A 22,656-nucleotide genomic window follows, 5' to 3' on the forward strand; every position below is an offset into this window, starting at 1 on the left:
ATATTTCAGACCTCTAAATCTGAAAAGCTCCCAGGGGAGGAAAACTAAAATCACACTGGCATCAGGCTTATCATTGATATTTCTGCATGACAGTGATTTTGAACCTAAAAATCAATATCTAACCAAGCTCCCATTCAAATATGAAAGTAAACTCAAGACAGTTTGGACAAAAAGAAATCAGAAACTTTACTGCCTTGAGAACTTCTCTGAAAGAAATATTTGATAATGGATTTTAACAAAGCAAAAAACAACAAAGGAGAGAAGGAAGAGATGAAGGGAAGAAGGGGATGATACCAGACACATGAGTGGTGAGCAAAGAATACAGTATAATTTCTGGTTACATCTAAGTAAATATGTTTACATTATATAGAAAGCTGATGACAATATACAGTAAAAACCTCAGATGATGACTACACAGGGGATTTTAGGGGAATGGGAGAAAATAATAGACCTTCTTTTATTTTTTGAAGGAACATAAAAAATATTAATTAGATCTAAATGTGTATTGAAAAGAAGAAGTTTAAATATGTGTAAAATTTTTCAAGTATTAGAAAACAGAAATATAAAGAAAAATGAAACCAAGAAATTTTGATCAATCTAACAAATGGCAAGCTGTTAGGAAAGAGAAAACAAAACAATAAAAGTGCAGTAAACAGACAACATAAAATTACATGCCAGGAATAAAATCAAACAAACTGATAATAACAGTAAATATCAGTGTATTAAATTTCATTATTACAAAATAGTGGTTTCCAGCATCAATTTTAAAAAATCCACATATGCTTTACTGATAAGAGGCATTCTCTGTCCAACAGAGAATGATTAAAAATTAAGGGACAGACAGAAAAAATGGATATGCTAATCAAAGATCTGGAGGAGGAAAACAGGTGTACAGATACTAACACAGAGGAGAATTCATATTCAAAGAATTAAATTGGACTAAAAAGGTTATAGGACAATTTTTAACATTGAGAAAATATCCAATCTGTGTAAAAGATATAACATCTGGAAAACTTTTTGAATCTAGCAGAATTGATATAATAAAAATTCTGGAAATAAAAATTTGACATTTTTCCACAATCATGTTGAGAGACATTAACATGCCTCTACTTTTATTCCAAAGGATAATAAAAAGAATGAAATTGATGTAAATAAAACAAAAGGGAAGACTTACAACAAATAAAAGCATAAATTAAGAAATACAAAACATTAAAAGCAGACTTGATTGATAAGGCTAAAAGCCAGTTTTTCTAATTGTGATAAAATAAACACTATGTAAAGTTTACCATCACAGTAATATTTAACTGCACAGTCCAGTACTGTTAAATACATTCACATTGTTTGTAACCAATCTCCAGAACTAGTTCATCTTGCAAAACTGAAACTCTATTTCCGTTAAACAATAATTTCCCATGGCCTCCTTCCCCTAGTCCCTGGCAACAACAACCAGTCTGCTTTCTATTTCTATGAATTTGACTACTCTATGTGTCCCATGTAAGTGGGATCACACAGTATTTGTGATACTTTTTGTGTCTGTATATTTTTGTATACTTTTTGTATTTTTGTGACTAACTATTTCACTTAGCATAACGACCTCAAGATTCATCTATGTTGTACCAAATGTTAGAATTCTCTTCCTTTTTAAGGCATGAATATCCCACATTTGTTTTATCCACTCATTTGTCAATGGACATATGTTAGTTTTCACCTTTTAGGTACTGTGAATAACACCGCTATAAACAGGGGTATATGAAAATCTCTGAGATACTGATTTAATTATTTTGGGTATATTCTCAGAAGTGGACCTTCTGGATCATATGAAAATTCTATGTTCAATCTATTGAGGAAATGCCATAAGTTTTCCATAAAGGATACATCATTTTATGTTTCTATCGGTAGTGCCCAAGGGTTCTAATTTTTCTATATCCTCACCAAAACTTGTTATTTTCTGTTTTGTTGTTGTTGTTGTTTTGGTAGGGGCCATTCTAATATAGATAAGAGGTGATATCTCATTTTGGATTTTGATTTGAATTTCCTTAAAGATTAGTTATGTTGAGCATCTTTTCACATACTTATGGCCATTTGTCCTCCCAGGGTTGTAAAGAACTCTCCTGCCAATACAGGAGACATAAGAGACCCAGGTTTGATCCTGGCTAGGGAAGATCCCCTGTAGGAGGAAATGGCAACCCACACCAGTATTCTTGCCTGGAGAATCCTATGGACAGAGGAGCCTGGTGGACTATAGTCCATAGGATTACAAAGAGTCAGATACAACAAAAATGACTCAGCATGTTTGCGTGGCCAGTTATGTATCTTCCTTGGAGAAACTTGTCTTTAAGCCCTTTGACCATTTTTTGATTGAATATTTGTGATTTTTGTTGTTGAGTTGTAGGAGCTTTTATATACTCTAAATAAGAATCTCTTATCAGATACATGATTTGCAAATATCTTATCTCCTTCTATAGGTTGACTATTCACTCTACAGATAGTGTCTTTCAAAACTAATGAGTCTTCAATAGTGTTGTTCAGTTGCTCAATCATGTAGTGTCCTACTCTGTGCGACCCCAGGGACTGCAGCACACCAGGCTTCCCTGTCCATCACCATCTCACTAAGCTTGCTCAAATTCATGTCCATTGAGTCTGTGATGCCATCCAACCATCTCATACTCTGTTGTCCCCTTCTCCTCCTTCAATGTTGAAGTAGCCCAATTCATCTATTTTTACTTTTGTTACCTGTGGAAAAGGCAGTTTTGATTTGTTTTTTAAAGCAATACAATTGGCAAATCTTTGTGAAATCTGAACACAGGTTTGGAGGAAAAGAGAAGACCAAATAAATGCACAAATATTTTAACTTTAGGGATGAGAAAGGGAACATAGCTAGAAATAAACCATAAAAGTCAATGCACTTTAGAGTTTTTAAAATCTAGCATTTTTGTCATAGAAGTTAAAAGGCTAATTCAAAACTTTATTTGGAAAAGAAAATGCATGAAAAAATAGGAGGCGCATTTGATGGGGCACATTTCATATAGTACAATAGAGGTGGGGTGGTAGCACACTACCTGTAAAGTTATAGTACTTAAGAGAGTGTACCCCTGGCATAGGACTAGAATAATACATCAATGAAATAGAAAATAAAGTCTAAAAACAAATACAGGTTTTATAGAGAAACTTGGATATTCAGTCAGGGATGAATTAAATAGCTATTAAATGGTCTTAGAACAATTGCCTATCTGTTAAAAAACAGATGATTGGATCTTTTCATCAGTTCATTCAAAAATTAAACTCCATATGGATTAAAGATCTGGGTATGAAAACTACACAGTTTCAAACATACTGGAAAAATTAAGAGAATTTTTTCTTATTGTTTCAAAGTGGAAAAGGCCTCCCTAAGTAAGACACAAAGCACAGAAGGCTACAGGAAAAGATCAACAGATTTGAGTATGTAAACACATCATTTCATGACAGACACCATAAGGAAGAAGCAAAATACAAGTGTGAGGCTGAGAAAAACTATTTAAAACAGGCAAGATTAAAATCCAGAATATATACAGACCTTCTAACAATCTAAAATCAAAGGCAAATAAACTCTAATTTTTCATGATTCAGTCCTGATAGTGGAATGTTCCTAGGAATTTATCTATTTCTTTTAGGTTATGCAATTTGATGGCATATAGTTGTTAATAATAGTCTCAAATGATCTTTTGTATTTATGTGGTATCAGTTGTAATGTCTCCTCTCTCATTTTTAATTTTACTTATTTGCCATTAAGATGATATAACAATTATATTTATACACCCAACATTGAAGAGCCATTATAGAGAAAATGAACCTAAAAGATATATACAGAAAATTCCATCCAACAGTAGTAGAGTACACATTCTTCTGAAGCACATACAGGACATTCTCTAGGATAAATCATATAGCAGGCCACAAAACAAACCTCAACAAATTGAAGTAGGCAATTATATCAGGTATCTTTTGTGGCCACAATGGAATGGTGCCAGAAATCAATAATGGGATGAATGCTGGAACACCCATAAATACATGGAAATTAAACAACATGCTCCAGAATGACCACTGGATCAATGACATCAAAATGGAAATAAAAACTGTCTTGAGACAAATGAAAATAGAATCACAATATACCAAAATTAATGGATGTAGCAAAAGGAGATCTAAGAGGGAAGTTTATACTGATAAACACATAATATATAAAAAATGAGAAAGATCTCAAGTAAGCAACCTAAGTTTACATCACAAGGAACTTTTAAAATAAGGACAAATGAAGATCAAAGTTAACAAAAGAAAGTAAATAATAAAGATATTAGCAGATTAATGAAAGATAATAGATACAATAGGAAAGAGTGAGAAAACCAAGTTGTTTCTTTGAAAAGAAAAAAAATCAAATTATAATAATATACATGTTTGTGAACATTTATCTCTTATGTTATTGGGGATAAGATAAATGGGTAGTTGTTTTGGAGGGTAATTCAGCAGAGCATATATAGATATTAAATGCACGGAAACTTCAAACCCTTGATTTGATTTCAGGTACTGATCCTTATGTGAATGAAGAGGCATGTACAATGCTGCTCACTACATTGTTGATGGGCAACAATTTAAATAGATATTAATTTGGAAGTGGCTAAATAAGTTGCAGTTTCACCTATATCACAGATTAATATGATACATTTAAACATAATGATGTGTACATTGACATAGAAAGATCTGTAATACCTATCACTGAGTGAAAATAAGAGAGCAATGGAAGAATACATAGAGCAAAGTCCAATTAATATAAAAAGGTTTATTTATACATGAATACAGCTAGAAATAGACACTAAACTCTTCACAGTTGTTGTGTCTGGGAAAGAAAGGTGGAATTAAAGGTATATGTTCCATTTTTATCCTATATTCTGCATGTTTGAAATCATTTCTCATTACAATATGGTGTCCACATTTTGCTTGCTTGAAAATAAATTAAAATATCTCTGTTTACTTTCCTAATTCATGCTCCTGAATAAGTCATAATTCCATAAGCTTTGTTATATCTTTTCTTATTTATTTAATATGATAAGCATAATTACCCATTTAAAAGTTCATTGGTTTCATTAAATTATCCCAAGTTTAATTTTTTAATGCAAGTAAATCTCTTCTGCTTAGCTGGAGAGCTACAAAAGAAAAAAGAAAAACAAAAGTTGCATAACTGAATGATTTCATTAGTTTCCCTGGGCCAAAAATCATTAGACATGTTTTTAATAGTTATATTATGCCCAATGGCTTATTGATGAGTCTAATCCAGTAGTCCGATGTGTTGATTGGGAACTAAATGCCAATGGCAGAGGGTTCATTGTTTCTTCCATCCTTGAGTTGTTGTACCCACTAAACCTTCATTATGAGTCACAGCCAAATTATTATTTGCACAAAAATAGTCTTAGTGAATATGAACAACTGGCACCTTTTAATACTTAAACAGGGCAGGCAAGTATTCTACTTCAAAGAAGTTTTCATTAATGAATATTTATTTTATTTTGCATCTCATGCAAATGGAATAAAGAAACAAATGTTCCTCACTTGTTATTATGCACTAAGTCATATTTGATAAAAGTGAGGTCTGAAATAACAGATGTCTTCTTGTATTTAGTCAGAGTAACATTTCTTAAGACACATAGTTTTGGAGATTAGGTCTTCATCAGACTTGGATAGCTTAGGATCTAGTAATAGCTTTTGCATTTTCCTGCTATGTGACATTGAAAAAAGCACATAACCTCCATGAATCTCATTTTCCTCATATGTAGGACAACATAGATAACATTAGTTGTTCTTGTCCTCTCACAAAATCGTAAGAAGATTCACATGAAACATTGGAGGGCAAAATCTCTCGGCAACAAATAATTATGCACACAAGAGGTATGAATATGAGATAAGAATTAGCCAGTGAATACTAATTCAATCAACAGAAAGTCTGAATAACTCTCTAAATCTGGTGCTTCTCTTAAAAATTTTTTTTTCTTGTATTATAGAGTCAAGTTACAAGTATGAAATGCAACAAACATGTTTCCAAGGCACAGTTGTTGGGAATACAAAGCTTTATAGGGAAATATAGACTCCCTTACTATTCTTACTGGTGTGGAAAAATAGCTGTCAGTCCTTGACATACCTTGTTATCTTTTGGTCAGTGGTGCTCTTTGGTGTTGGAACTGCTGCTTTAGTCTCCTGGGAGATAGGCTTGCTTCTTAGGGTGCAGTAGGAGATTTGCAGAGAACAGAGGAAAGCCATAGCTGCCATTAGCAGCATGCTGATTCAATGCTTTCCTTTAGGAAAGAAATTTTTAAAAAATTCTTTTGCTGTAACAAATGTTTTACACACTAAGACAAGAAAAAATAAAATTAGCTTAAATGTTTCTGCATGTTGCATACTCTATTTCTATTTAAAATAAATTAGGCTGTTTTGACACCTGTGCACAGGAAGGGTAGAGGAAACAGAATCGGGAGAGGAGAAACTCAGATGCTGATGAGACTTTAAAAAATATTGACAACCCAAAGCAGAGGTCTGAGGCAAAGAGGAAGAGTTAGAGAATTCTACCTTAGCCAAAATGGCCAGGCCCTTGTACACACGCTATTTTTGGTCATCACCTAGAGATCTCACCTGTAAAGAATGTGGCCTTGCCAAAACTAAGATGGTTTCTGAAGAAGTGAACACCTGAACAGAAAGTTCTTTCTTGCAGGATGATCTGAGCACAGACATCCATGGTGGCCACCATGGTGCTGGAAGTCAGGTGAGAAGGAAAAGCATTAGAAAATCTTCTTGGGGTGAAGGATAATGAGTGCCTTAGGTTAATGCAGTAGGATTTCTGGGCAGCATGATGGTATGCTCTTCTGAAATCATGTTCACCTATTGCAATAGGATTTACCAGGGTTGGGATTTTGCTGTCTGAGTAAAACAGAGGACAATGTCTGTACAGTCCATGCAGTTTCCAAATTCCACAATTTTATGTTCATATTAAGGTGATCTTTCACCCCAGTTGCTGCCACATAGGTTCTGGAAAAATACATCCCATGGACCAAATTCAGCTATTTTATTTTAGAAACAAAGCTTTATTGCAACACAGCCAAGCATATTTGATTACATATCGTCTATGGCATTTGTTCTGCTTCAGATGCAGGGTAGAGTAGTCACATTAGAGATTGTATGACCCGCAAAGCCTAAAATATTTTATTTCCTGGCCATTTACAACAAAACTGCTCTCTGGATTAGGCTCGGCTAGTTGGTCTTCCTTGTGGATTCAACCCTAAACTGTGGTTTCGAAGAACGTGAGCACCTGACATAGACAAGGGGCATTATTTGATGGTGGATGGAAGAGAAGGTGTGGCCCCTGCTAGATTCCTCAGGCCCTAGCAGTTGCTGAACATTTAGTCAATACACAGTACATTTTTGTGGAATTAATCTGTACTAAACATCAATTCCAATATTGTACTATTTTATGTATTGTACATATATCCAAGCACCTTGTCTGTACCACACCACTGTTACAGGGGCAAGGGATATAGCATGTAAAGATGGTATCATTATTACCCAATATATTCTTGCAACTATGTCTTTTATCCTATTTTCCCAGAGAAAAGAACACTATTCTTCTACTTCATATTACCCTCCTGAAGTGAAGTGAAGTGAAAGTTGCTCAGTCATGTCTGACTTTTTGTGACCCCATGGACTGTACAGTCCATTGAATTCTCTAGGCCAGAATACTGGAGTGTGTAGCCTTTCCCTTCTCCAGGGGATCTTCCCAACCTAGGGATCGAACCCAAGTCTCCCACACTGCAAGCAGATTCTTTACCAGCTGAATCACAAGGGAAGCCCTCCTATCTAGAAATAATGACTGAAGAATTATTTTGTATTAAATAAAATGGTATGCAAGTCAATATTTGGGAAAGTGAAACCAGGATTCTAAAATTCTGCTGAAATATTAGCAGTACTGTTATTTTGTGTAGCACTTTGCCTGCTAAGTTTAGAAACAACTCCTCTTTCTAGCTCCAGCGACTATTGACATTCACCTTGTTTTGCAGCATCCATTCAGCAGGCATTTAATCAATTAGTCGTTCAGATGCAAACTTTAGGAAACAGTATGGCATTCACAGTTCATGTGCCCTCTCAGCTTGCAGAAAAGAGAGCTGAGACTGTAGGCCAAGCTTTGTGCCTACGATTTGGATGAAAGGAAATGATTTGTTGCTTCCAGAAGGGTCTGGGAATTGGAGAAGAAAAAGGATTACGGACTGGGAAAGAGAGAAATTCAGGATTATTTTTGGGAGAGGTGAGAAAGAAAGCCATGGAGGGCAATGCTGGAATTGGGGAAGGGTATCCCAGGGACAGGGGAGCCTGGTGGGCTACTGTCTATGGGATCGCACAGAGTCGGACATGACTGAAGCGACTTAGCAGCAGCAGAAGCAGCAGCAGGCTATTCAGAAGAACCAGGTCATGGTTGGCTAGGGCTGAGTAATACATTTTCCAAGTGTGGTTAATGTGGAAAGGGATGCTAATGCTAGCAAAGGAGGAGTTTCTGGCCCCTACAGCAGAGGAAAAGTCAGAAAATACACGTTGGAGATACTGGACTGAACTGAGATTTCCTATGGTACATTTGGTTTTCATTTGTCATCTGCAGAAATGATGGGTATTGTTTTTGTTCATTAAAGTTCTTGCCATAACTTTGCATGGGTTGCTTGCTCTGTGGGATGAAAAGGGAAGTCAGCTGCCCTTAGGGACTGAGTTATGTTCCCCTTCTAACTTTCTGTATTGAAGCTCCAAACCCCACTCTGGTAGTATTTGGAGATAGGGCCTTTGTGAAGATAATGAAGGTTAAATGAGGATGAAAGAGTGAGGTTGTGATCCAATAGAACTGGTGTCTTCAGAAGAAGAGGAAGGGACACTCGAGATCTCTGTCTCTCTCTGCACATGTGTAGAGAAGAGGTTATGTGAGGACGCAACAGGACAGTGATCATCTGTAAGCCAGCAAGAGACCTTTCACCAGGACCAGAATCTGTCAGCACCTCAGTCAGGGACTTCTAGCCTCCAGAACTGTGAAAAAACAAATTTTCATCGTTTAGGTCACCCAGTCTGTGGTATTTTTTTTTTAATGGCAGCCTGAACACAGTAATACAATTGTGCATTGTCTTCTAGATAAAGATTAATGCCAAGTAAAGCCCAACACACACAGAGAAATTAAGCTATCCTCATGTGGTCAGGGATAACTATGCATTTAGGCCCATCTTCTCACTGCACTCCTAGAGTTGAGTCCTTCCTGCACAAGGAAGTTACAAGGGTGTTTTTCCTAAATCATGTTGCATCCACAAATTGTCATGGGCTACCACCTATTGGACAAGAGCTATAGGACAAGCCCCCTCATGCCTGAAATTGCATTATAAAATTAACTACTATTCCTCTCCAACATGAAATTAGGGGCCACCACCCAGGCCCCTTTGTAACCAGACACCCTAAACCCCAGCTGTGCACTTGCATTTTCTGATACATGGCATAGTCTTGTATGTTACAGTGCTTTTGAGTCATCACCCTGTCTAGATTGCCCTCCTCAACATTCCACTCCTCAACTACCTGCTACACTTCCTCTCTCCATCCCAGGGCCAGCTTAAGTGTCACTCTGTCTACCTCAGCTGGAACTAATTACTCCCTCATTTCTGTCACTACATCTGTTTCCCTTCACTAGCACTTATCACATTCAATTGCAGTTGCTTTTCAGGGTGTCCACCCCCAAGAAAAAATGATCTCTTCAAAGCAGAGAACATATCTTACTCATCTCTTAGAGGAGAACAAAACCAGCTCAGTAAAAGCTGCTGAAGGAACATTGCACAAATTTACATAAATGTTGAAGATGAAGAGTATTAAAGAGAAATGAGGCACCTTGGGAATAAATAAATGATTAGCTTGCCAGGACACTCAGGGATGATTCCTTTCTGTAGCAAAATCACATCATTATCATCAAGAGTATTCAACTGGTAGGAAATCACAGTTTTACAGAGAGAAAATTCCATGGTTCTGGCCAATGTTTAGGAGGAATGAGGCTCAAAAAGAACAGGTTGCAACTACTTGTGGATTTGAAAAGAGCCACCTGACCTAATGACTTCCTGATTTATAAAATGAAAGATGTAAGCAAGACTTCTAAGGCCCTTCCAAAGTCTACATTCTTTGTATTATTCACCGGATAGGCAAGTCAATCCTTATTTCCACAGCCCCGGGTTCATCATTTTGCATTTATGATTTGCTGAATAAACCAACTCCTCCTCACCATCAAGGATATGGTTAACTGGAAAGGGCTGGGTTGAAAGCAAGCTTTTTTAAAAAAAAGACCCCCAAACCCATTGCAGGACTCTATTATGCAGCGGCCTGCCTGGGCTCCTCTCTGGACCCAGCAAGCTATCAGATTTAATGACTAGGGTGAACTGGGGTCGTTTCCCACATGTTTAAATATCAGCAAGCCTGATAGGCACACTGTTTCCTGAGGCATTGAGACCCATGCAAACTAAGCATCAGATTTCAAACGTGAAACCAAAGTTTTGTTTTTAAAAAACATAAACCTAGCAGCGTGCCTCCCTCGTAGTACAAATGTCTTATCCAGATAGTTGACCCAATTTAAATACAGCTACTTTGGAAACTCAGCTACACTGTCAAATTAAGTTGCTAATTGCTTAACTACTTCACATTAATGGTAGAGACCCAATTCAAGTAGATTTTCATGTCAAGCTATCATCATTTAAGTTATGTCAAGACAAGCTATTAAGAACAGAATCATAGAAGCATAGGGAAGGAGAAACCTCAGAGGTCATATTCATTTTACAGATGAGAAAACTGAAATCTAAAGAGGCTTAGCTGCTTTACTATGGTCTAGTGTTCTTTCAAATATGTAAATGCATTATGACATAGAGGTGTGCATTTCTGCAGATGTATTGCGGACACTGCAGATTTCAGTCTTGGATGCATTCATGTAAAAACAAAAAAAAGCATATAAACAACCCTTTCCGCACACATACAACCCCTGCTTGTCTGTAGGATAAAATACATGCTCCTCAACTTGCACATGAGACCCTGTAGGACCTGGCCCCTTCCGCCTCTCCCAGCACCCAGCCCTGCTCCTCCTTGCTCTGAACGGGACTCTGCAACAACTCAACAACTTTTGTTTGTTCCCCTAAATGTCACGTCATCACTCACAGTGCCGCTTTTCTTCCTGCTGGCATTGCTGTCTGGAATGCCTGCTCTGTTCAACTTTTTTTTTCTTTGTGTATCCAGCCGTTTCAACCCTGACTTCAGTAAACCTCCCTAGAGTGTCTGTTTCAGAATCAATCTCGTCTTTCACTCTCCCTCTTAGCACTATCACTACAGCCCTGGTCACATCCCACCTTGCATTGAGAGGTCATCTTCACATTTGTCTCTCCACTTGACCTTAGCTTTGGGAGGCCCCAAGATTCCTAGTATGGAGCTTAGCATACAGTAAGTGCTCAATCAAGTCTATTTGTTTGCATTTGAATTGAGGGTACAGGTTGGGGAGAGGGTACAAATGATCTGACTGTCTAGGGGCTCTAGGCAAAAATGCAAAACAGCCAACACAAGTGTGTATTGCCTTTCTGTTCTGCATATTTCCCCACATCTTAGATCCAGTATCCTCATGCTGGTGGACTGGTTTCTCCTGATGTGCTGTGTGCACTCTGAAAATTACCTTTTCCCTGCTGCCATCTCAAATCCAATTCCAAACCCCCATTCTCTCAGTGTAGCTGATCACAGTTGGCCATTAAAGAAGAAAGTAATTTGTTTTACATAATACCTGCAAGGGCATGGGTGGTGGGACAGCCCTTTGCATATATCTACTGAAAGCTCACAGGAGACATTTCATGGGAAGCAATAAAGGAGATTCAGAGTTCTACTCAGCAGCACACTAACTATGGGTTCTTTTCTCTCTTGCCAAATGAATGAATGCTCTTGAGTATGTTAGATTCAGCCACAAGAGCCTGTTCTTTCTATAAAAGTGGCTTTATCCATCCATTCAGGACTATGCAGGGACTGGGGCATGATAAACCCACACAATAGTTAGTTAATCTAGCTAGTCGCTTCTAGTTAGTTCCAGTGAGCTATGCATAGTAGTAGCTCTATGGGATGACCTTGGAGTCAGAAGACTTGTAAGTCTTGGCTTCACCAAAGAGTGTAAGTTTAAGTCCTCTTCAGAGAAGAGATACCAAGACAGAGCTAGAAGGGCAAAATATTTATTGAAAGAAACCACTGATAGATAAGAGGGAAAGAGGGCAGGAAGGTGCAGGGGAAGCTTTCAGAGAAAAATGCAGGTATGACATGTATGAAAAGAGGGAGCAAGAAAGAAGGATTAGTTAGGAAGAGGCTCAGATTGTACTACAATTGTAGTATAACTGTACAATCTGTAGGTTTCAGAATGGCTTGTTCAGCCCAAGAGGGGTCTCCAGCGTGCTGGGTAGAAATAGCCAGACCCTAGTATCCCATTGTGCTCAGCCATTGCCTAGAGCTGCCTAAAGAAAGCCTGTCCTGGGCTGAAAGACCAGTGGAGACGAAAATCACTACATCTGAAAGTTTTCAACTGACTGTACACCTTATAAGAAGTTCTGTCTTGATAAATTTGAGCAGGAGCCATCCATGTCCACTGCACAGCAGAAGTCATTGAATCTTATCACATTTCTACTTCTTCCTCTGCAAAATGAAGGGAACAAGACTTACCAATTATATTGATCAAATAAATCAAACTGGATTACTGATTGGTTGGTATTCCATTGTCAGAATAGAAATTTGTTTACAGAGCAGGCTTCCAGGAGGAGCACAATTTAGAGAACACTCTGCCAAATGAAAAGATGACATAGTTTTGGAATTTGTTTGGAATATGCATATGCATGTATGTGTGTTTATACATGTTAAGTCAAACAACAGTATGTCTTTAAGTGGTAAAACTATGTTTCAAATCAAGATCTTCTGATTCTAAATAGTGTTTTACCCATGTTTTTACCATGTCTCTTAAGAAAAATAGAGTTGTTTGCAGAATAAAGCAAAAATCCATATGACAACTGAACTGAGACTTGTAGGGGGACTTTTCAGACATTTTCAGATATGTATGTCAACAGCACTATAGACTGAGCCTACTTTGAGGTCCATTTACACAATACTTGGTTGAGAGGTGCATGTTAAAAGATGTGTTCTTTCCATCTGTACTAAACACTCCAAAAGGATTCTTGGACACTGTATCCAAGTCAGCAACAAAATTTTACTGGAACACCTTTATTGAGATATAATTCACATACCAGACAACTCTCCCATTTAAAGTGTATTAATATAATTCAATGGTTTTTAGTATATTCACAGAGTTGCACAGCCATCATGACAATCAGGGCTTCCCAGGTGGCACTAATGTTAAGGAATCCACCTGCTAATATAGGAGATGTGGGTTCGATCCCTCGGTTGGGCAGAATTCCTGGAGGAGGGCATGGCAAAACACTCTAGTATTCTTGCCTGGGAAATACCATGGATAGAGAAGCCTAGTGGGTTACAGTCCATGGGGTTGTGAAGAGTCAGACATGACTGAGTGACTTAGCACAGAACCCACCACAATCAATTTTCATCATGATCATTTTAATCATCCTCCAAAAGAAACCTTACATCCACCAATCCCTTTCCCATTGTCTTCTGTGTCTGACTTCTTTCACTTAGCAGAATGTTTTCAATGGCCATCGATGTCATAGCAAGCCCTTCATGTTGTTGCAGTATTTCATTCATTGTTTTATGGCCAAATGACAGTGTACTATACTGATATGCCAAATCTTGTTTATTCACTAAGTTGATGAATATTTGGGTTGCTTCCACTATTTGGCTATTATGGATAATGTGGCTGTGAACAGTCATGTACAAGTTTTTGTGTGAAGTTGTTTTAATTTCCCTTGAGTACATATCTGTCAGTGGCATTGGTGAATTATACAAATCCATGTTGAACCTTGTAAAGAGTAGCAACTGACTTAAAATCTAGGTATCTGGAAATGACAGTTTCAGAAAGGTAAGAACCTTATTCTCTGCACTAGGACAAGAACAACCACATCATGTAACTGGTAGAAGTTATTGAGATCTCCTAGATCTGGTCTAGTCACTTCATTTTTCTCCAGTCCTGAGGATACAGCATGCTGCCAATTCTAAAGATGCCTTTCATATTATTTAATAAGTTTAGGCTCCTTCCTGTCTGAGGACTTTTACACCTGCTAGTTCTTCTGCCTTGGAATGATCTTTCTCTGCATGGTTACATGCTCGCTTCTTTGTGTCATCATCACTTCAGCTCAAATATTCTCTCTTCAGCCAATCTAAAGTAGACCACACTCAGTGATTCATTGTTCTCTTACCTTTAAAAAAATTCTCCAGATCACCAGCCCAGGTGGGATGCATGAGTCAAGTGCTCGGGCCTGGTGGTCTGGGAAGACCCAGAGGAATCGGGTGGAGAGGGAGGTGGGAGGGGGGATCGGGATGGGGAATACGTGTAACTCTATGGCTGATTCATATCAATATCATAACAAAACCCACTGAAAAAGAAAAAAAAAAGAAAAAAAATAAATTCTCACTTCATGCCTGATGAAAAAAAAAAATTCTCCATACAACTTATTACCATCTAACCCACTATATGTGCATGCTAAGTTACTTCAGTCGTTTCTGACTCTCTGTGACCCTATAGACGGTAGCCCACCAGTCTCCTCTGTCAAAGGGATTCTCCAGGCAAGAATACTGGACTGGGTTGCAATGCCCTTCTCTAGGGGAATCTTCCTGACCCCTGGATTGAACCCGCATCTCCAAAGTCTCCTGCATTGGTAGGCAGGCTCTTTACCACTAGCACTACCTGGGAAGCTTATAAATACACGTGTAGAGTATATATACATATTATGCCTTTTCAAAATTGATCATTATTCCCTGCTCTGTGAAATGGGTCAAAGTGCTTTTCTCCTCTCTGACTAACAGAGGGCAATGGGGAGACACTGTTGGAGAAAGGAATTTTGTTTCCTGGTTCCTGTGGACACTGCTAGTTTCCCACAGCACTGGTAGCTTCCCCACCCACAGCTTCCCCACTTCCCAGCTCCCACTCTGGGCACCTTCCCCAGAACCCAGCTTCCAGAGTGCATCTAGCGCCCATCTCCTGCAGCATGAGCAGTTTCCCTAGCACCCACCTCCCACTGCACTTGCATCTCCAGTGTTCCTGCAGTGCATTGTAGTCAACATCACCCAGCTATTGTATTGTTGGGTATTTGGTTTTCATTGGGGTGATTGGAGTGACAATCCTTCACATATGTCCAATAGTAGGAATGTTGAATCATATATATGGTATTTGTACTTTTAATTTTTTGAGGAACCTCCATACTGATTTCCATAGTAGTTGTACCAATTTACATTTCCACCAATGGTGTATCAGGGTTCCCTTTGCTCCACATCTTCTCCAGGATTGGTTAACTCATTATCTCTTGTCTTTTTGATAATAGCCAAGCTAACAAGTATGAGGTGATATCTCATTGTGATTTTGATTTGCATTTGCCTGATGATTATTTATATTGAGTACAATTTCATGTAACTGTTGGTCATTTGAATAGCTTCTTTGAAAAATGTGTATTCTAGTCCTTCACCACTTTTTTATTTGGGTTATTTGTGGTTCTTTTTATTGAATTATATTAGTTCCTTATATATTTTGGACATTAACTGCTTATCAAATTTATCAATCAGGTTTATAAACATATTCTCCCATTCCATAGGTTTCCTTTTTATTTTGTCGATATTCTCTTTTGCTATACAGAAACTTTTTAGCTTGATGTAGTCCCACGTGTTTTTTTGTTGTTGTTGTTGTTGTTGTTGTTGTTTTTATTTTTGTGGGGAGGGGAGTTGGGCTTTTTTTGTTTGCTTTTTGGTTTGTTTTTGCTTTCCTAGTTTGTGCTTTTGGTGTTATATCTAAAAAAATCAGTGCCAAGAAAAGTATCAAGGAGATTTTTCCTATGTTTTCTTCTAGGTTTTTATAGTTTCAAGTCTTATGTCTTTAATGCATTTCAGGTTAATTTTTACAAATGATGTTAGATAGTTGTCTTATTTCATTATTATGAAAGTGAATATCCAAATTGGCTAACACAATTTATTGAAGATACCACACTTTCCTCATTGAACATTCCTGGCTTCATTATCAAAATTAGTTGACCATATAAGCATGGATTTATTTCTGTGATCTCCATTGGGTTCCATTGGTCAATGTGTCCATTTTTATGCCAGGACAACACTGTTTTGATTAGTAGAGCTTTGTAATATAGCTTGACATCAGGAAGCATGATCGGGAGGGTAACAGGCAGGAAGGTCAGGGGTCTCCAAATGGAGGAAATAGACTGCAAGTGTCAGACAATTTTTCTCTCTCTCCTAAGTGGCAGGAGGAAAAAAACTAGTGTTACATTTTCCCCCTTCTCTATACAAATTTAAAAAAGAGGTTTCACTTAAAATTCTGTATTTCCATAACAACACCTGGTTCTACCTGAACTTAACTTTTCTCAAACCTTGAGCTGACCAATGCATTTTTCTTATGGAAATGTTTGTCTTAAGCTATGTTAATGTGCTAGGTATTTACCCCAGACTCTGTCTTCAAGTCAATTCTGCCTAAATGCTCAGAACCAACTTGACAAAACAGTATGTTATACTCATACATTGTTCTCCTAATGTATGTTATTGAAACAATATATTTTTATGGAAATCTGCCTTTCTTCAAGTTTCATGTCAATCATTTTATGGCCCAGATGACTCACCTGATGCCAAGATTATCTCAAAATGCATCTTGTGGGTAAGGGGCCTAGTGCCATTCTCTGAGTTTTGAGACATTTCCTTTCTTTAATTAGCAGACTCCTAGTAGCTATATAATATCCAGCTAAAGACTAGCATGGGGGTATTATTTCTGCCCCCTTGTGATGTCTATGTCAGAAGCTTTCTCTATCTATTTTATACTTTAATGAAACTTTATTACACAAAAGCTCTGAGCGATCAAGCCTCGTCTCTGACCCTTGATTGGATTCTTCCCCTCTGGAGGCCAAGAATCCCAATGTCTTTTGTGGTTTAGCAACTACCTTTCATGATGCCTCCAGCTTTGCTCTTCTTCCTCAGAATTCCTTCAGTTATCGATTTTCTGTAGTGCTACATGAACTTTAGGATTGTTCTATTTCTGTGAAAAGTGCTATTGGGATTTTAATATTTTACATTTATTTAATATTTTTATTATTTTATTTTATATTTTTAATTGAATCCATAAATGGCCCTGGGTAGTATGGACCTTTTAGCAATATTAATTCTTCCAATTCATAAGCATGAATATCTTTCCATTTGTTTGTGTCTTCATTGATTTCTTTCATCAATGTGCTATAATTAATGCTGTACAGATCTTTCACCTTCTTGATTAAATTTATTCCTAAGTTTCACTGTTTTGATGCTATTATAAATGGGACTGTTTCATTTCTTTCTAGGCAGTTCATTTTAGTGTATAGAAACATAATTGATTTTTTATATGTTGATTTTATAAGCTTCCACTTTATTAGTTCGAACAGTTTTTTGGTGTAGTCTTTTGGGACAATATATCTATATCCATATCCATATCTATATCTATGATCATGTTATCTTCAATCAGAGGCAATTTTCTTTTTTCTTTCCCAATTTGGATGAGCTTTTTTTTTTCTGTTTCTTGTAGGCAAGAAATTTATTTAGACAGCTAAATTTATTTAGCTAGAATTTCTAATACTATGTTGAACGGGAGTGATGACAGTGGGCAAACTTGTCCTATTCCTGATTTTAGAGGAAAAACTTTCAACCCTTCATTGTAGAGTATGTTATTAGCTGTGGGCTTGTCATATATGACTTCTATTGTATTGATGTAATTTTCTTCTATGCCCAATTTGTTCATTTTTTATCAGAAAACATGTTGAATTTTGACAACCTTTGATTAGAGGATATCCGAGTTAAGACCCATATGGTGGTATAAGGAAGAATCAAGATGAGAATAAGAGAGTACTATCCAACACTGTTCCAACTGAACTCTGTTCAGCCTACAATATCTGGATGTGATTGTGTCCAGTTTTAGTTTTATTAAATCTGACGTTATTTCCTTAGGAATGTATCAGAAAGGATATTGGCACATTTGGTAATGCTGAGGAAAAATAAAAAGGAGTGAAGTAGCTAGTGTTCCTTGGGAATTTAAGTTGACAGCAGGAATTGGGGCCAAAGACAGTCATAAGTCTTCCTGGAAACCTATATCTCTGTCTATCTATATTACTTATACATACATATTTTATATATTCTAAAATGTGTGGGGCTTCCTGTATGTATGAGAGATGGGGATATATTGGGGATGGCTCTGAAAGGGAAAAGACTCTGAAAGTTTTGGAGACACCAGGACACCTAGAATGTATTCTCTTAATTTACTCTAAAACTTCCATGGCAAGAATCATTACCATTAAATGTTCATACAAATACTTCTCCATAAGTATTTCTAGAAGCTGGTTCTCATGTTAATAAAACTAGTACTGGTGTTCTCTGTAGGCAGAGATTCTAAATCCCAAAGTACAGGAAAAGAGAAAAAGAATATTCTCTTTCAGGCCTAAATCTGTCATGTAAGAGAGGTTAGGGCTGAGGATATAAATACAGATATTTCAACTCATACGCCTGACTAGGAGTGAGGGTAAATAGTACCATGCAGAGTCTGGAGCACTAGAACACTCAGAGATGAAAGAGAGGTGGAAAAAGCGATAAAGTAGAACAGAGAAGAAGTTGCCAGGGACATAAAAGAAAAAGCAAGAGAAAAACAACCTAGAAAAACAAGCAAAGAGTGCTGGCCAAAGCAAACATATGTATCCTCATATATATGTCTTGGATGTACTTTTTAAATTGTTGGTTTTTTTCCTGATATTGAAGTAGAAGAAAAAAAGAGAGTTTGAAAACAGTATTTATGGATTTGGTTCCACTAGAGCCAGGAAAATGAAATAATTTTTAAAAATTGGAGGTATAAATAAAATATTTGAAGTCAAAATAATATTATGAGTTTCATTATACTTACTTTTAAATTTTTTCATTATTTTGGAAAATATATTAAAATACATAAATACACATGTATACATATATATGCATATATACAGAGTCACATATAATGGGCCTCAGCCTCCTTTATGGCTTGGCATGGCACTACTAGATCACATCTTCATTTAAAATGTTGATATTTTTATCATAGATATTTAGAATTTATTTTGACTTTTTGAAGTAATGCATTGAAATAGTATACAAACTGATTACTGAGGTTTTATGCATCCCCTAAATTTGGTGCCTGAGGTGAGTGAAGCACTCAGTTTTCTCCCACCAGTCTTAATTCTGCAAATGAAGAAAGCATTGCAAGGAAGAGAGAACAAGTCACTGGACCTGATGCTGCTTTTGGATGGTCATGTAAGCTGGAGATGGTTAACTGTCCATTGGGTTTAGCAACAGGGGAGCCATTGGTGACCTTCACAAGACCAGTTTCAGTGGGGTAAAAATTTGACAGGAGTAGATTCAAGACTGTTAAAATGTACTTGCAGGATTTTAATTTATGGAGATAACTATGAGACAATGCCATTGAAAGAAGATTCTTGTCACTTACATTTCCTGAGAGGAGGGATCATGCCACATCAAGCAGGCCAATGGGGAAGAAGCAGGCTTGGTCAAGAGGAAGAAGCAAGAGTGAGAGGAAAACATGACCCAGAGGTTTTATCCTATTTTCCTCATGAAAGGAAAAGCAGGACCAAGGAAACAACTTAGTAATGGTCTATAGTTGTCTGGTGGGCTTCCCAGCTGGTGCTAGTGGTAAAGAACCCATCTGCCAATGCAGGAGATGTAAGAGATGTGGTTCAATCACTGGGTTGGGAAGATCCCCTAGAGGAGGTAATGGCAACCCAATCCAGTATTATTGCCTGGAGAATCCAGTGGACAGAGGAGCCTGGCAGGCTACAGCCCATGGGGTCACACAGAGAATCAGACACAACTGAAGCAACTTAGCATGCATGCATGCATAGTTGTCTGGTACCTGGCCCTGGGTGATTTAGCGAAGGGGAAATATTGACTTAGTTGTGTGAAAGTTAGATACAGGAGGTGATTTGGGATAAAGAGAATTGATTCAAGAGTTTGAAATATGATTTTTGTTTGCTAGCAAAACCTAGATCACAAGGGAGATATAAACAACTATGGCCATTAGTTTGGTTCTGTGATTAATGGATGCCAAACAGACAAACACAGAATCTAAGAAAATTCAGAACAAAGACAGAAGGGTTGGTGCGGAAGTACAGAAGGCAAAGATTTTTTTTATATTTGCTTATTTATTTGCTATCTGTTTCATTCTGACCTAGTTTGTTCTCAAGCTTGTTAAATAGCCAACATTTTCATACTTTCTACAGACTATATATGTTAAAACATATAAATGAGAATAACCACTGAATTGACATTTCTTGTGAACTATTCAATGTAATGCTTTTCTTTATATCAAGATGAGAAAAAAGACAACTTGAATGGAAGACAGAAATCAAATAATCACAAGATAAAGTATTACTTCCTGTTGACATTTTATAACACTTAATTTACCTTTAGAAATGTCAAATGATCTTTTCTCCTTTATTCAACATGTTCTCCCTGCTTTCTTTTGAAAGAACTCCTCTCTCTCCCTCCTAGAATATCTCAACACAATATAATAGTTTACTAAAATGAGAGAGACTGAGAGGGGAAGCAAACCACTGCATTATGAAAAATGCATACTATTTCTCAGGATAACTGAGATTAAGGATTCTAAAATATTTAATATTTATACTTGTAACAAACATAACTGCCAGAATTCCTCCATGGTAAAGTAATTTGCATCTCTCCAGTTCATGGATCCATTTAGCAATGTAACCCATAGACACATAAAATATTAAAGCTGGAAGAGCCCTAAGAGATCATTTACCTAAATGTTTCTTAAACACTCAGAATCTGCAAAAATGTCCTGAGGGCTAGGGTGGTCATTGTGTAAGTTCGATTTCTATTTTTAAAAATCACTCGAAAATAAGATAATTATTTTAATGTTCAGCTTCCATTTCAGATATATATCAAGTGGTCACATGGTAGCTGATTGTTAGATGACGTGGTTGATTGTTAGATGAGGTGGCTAATGGTACAAGATTGTCATCACCAACTGACCTCAGTGCTTTGATTAGTACATAGTCGAAGCTGTTTTTACCCTTATCACATATGTTTCATTTTCCCCCTTAACAGGCCAGAATAAAGACAGAAAACATAGGGAACACTGATGCTGTTATACAGCCTGTGACTGAGGAGTCTAGACATGATAATAATTCTGCCAATTTGCTTTCTGATGATCTATCACTTCTGACTCATCAATATTCTCATATGAAACCTACCTGACACTATCTCCAGGACATAAAATATCAGCCTTAAAAGAGACAGTAATGAATATATAATTTCTCTATTCATTTATGAGGAATAAAAACTACCCCCATCCAGAAAGAACAATTGCAGAAAAAAATGCTTTCAAATAGCAACCTGGAGCTTTCCCTCTTGATGGGAATATTCAGCAACTGATGCATATTATAAAAACACTGGAACAGCTAACAAACAATTGAAGGAGAAGAGCAAATTTGGAGGACTTATGATGCCTGACTTCAGTTCAGTCATTCAGTCGTGTCCGAAACTTTCCGACCACATGAACTGCAGCACACCAGGCCTCCCTGTCCATCACCAACTCCCAGAGTCCACCCAAACCCATGTCCATTGAGTCAGTGATGCCATCCAACCATCTCATCCTCTGTCATCCCTTTGTCCTCGTACCCTCAATTTTTCCCAGCATCAGGGTCTTTTCCAATGAGTCAGGTCTTCGCATCAGGTGGCCAAAGTACTGGATTTTCAGCTTCAACATCAGTCCTACCAATGAACACCCAGGACTGATCTCGTTTAGGATGGACTGGTTGAATATCCTTGCAGTCCAATGGGCTCTCAAGAGTCCTCTCCAACACCAGAGTTAAAAAGCACTTCAGCACCCAGCTTTCTTTATAGTCCAACTCTCACATCCATACATGACCACTGGAAAAACCATAGCCTTGACTAGATGGACCTTTGTTGACAAAGTAATGTCTCTGCTTTTCAATATGCTGTCTAGGTTGATCACAAGTTTCCTTCCAAGGGACAAGTGTCTTTTAATTTCATGACTGCAGTCACCACCTGCAGTGATTTTGGAGCCCAGAAAACTAAAGTCAGCCACTGTTTCCACTGTTTCCCATCTATTTGCCATGAAGTGATGGGACCAGATGCCATGATCTTAGTTTTCTGAATGTTGAGCTTTAAGCCAACCTTTTCACTCTCCTCTTTCACTTTCATCAAGAGGTTCTTTAGTTTTTCTTCACTTTTTGCCATAAGGGTGGTGTCCGCTGCATATCTGAGGTTACTGATATTTCTCCTGGCAATCTTGATTCCAGCTTGTGCTTCTTCCAGCCCAGTGTTTCTCATGATGTACTCTGCATATAAGTTAAATAAGCAAGGTGACAATATACAGCCTTGACATACTCCTTTTCCTATTTGGAACCAATCTGTTGT

This window comes from Muntiacus reevesi, chromosome X, assembly GCF_963930625.1.
Source record: "Muntiacus reevesi chromosome X, mMunRee1.1, whole genome shotgun sequence".
Taxonomy (NCBI): Eukaryota; Metazoa; Chordata; class Mammalia; order Artiodactyla; family Cervidae; genus Muntiacus; species Muntiacus reevesi.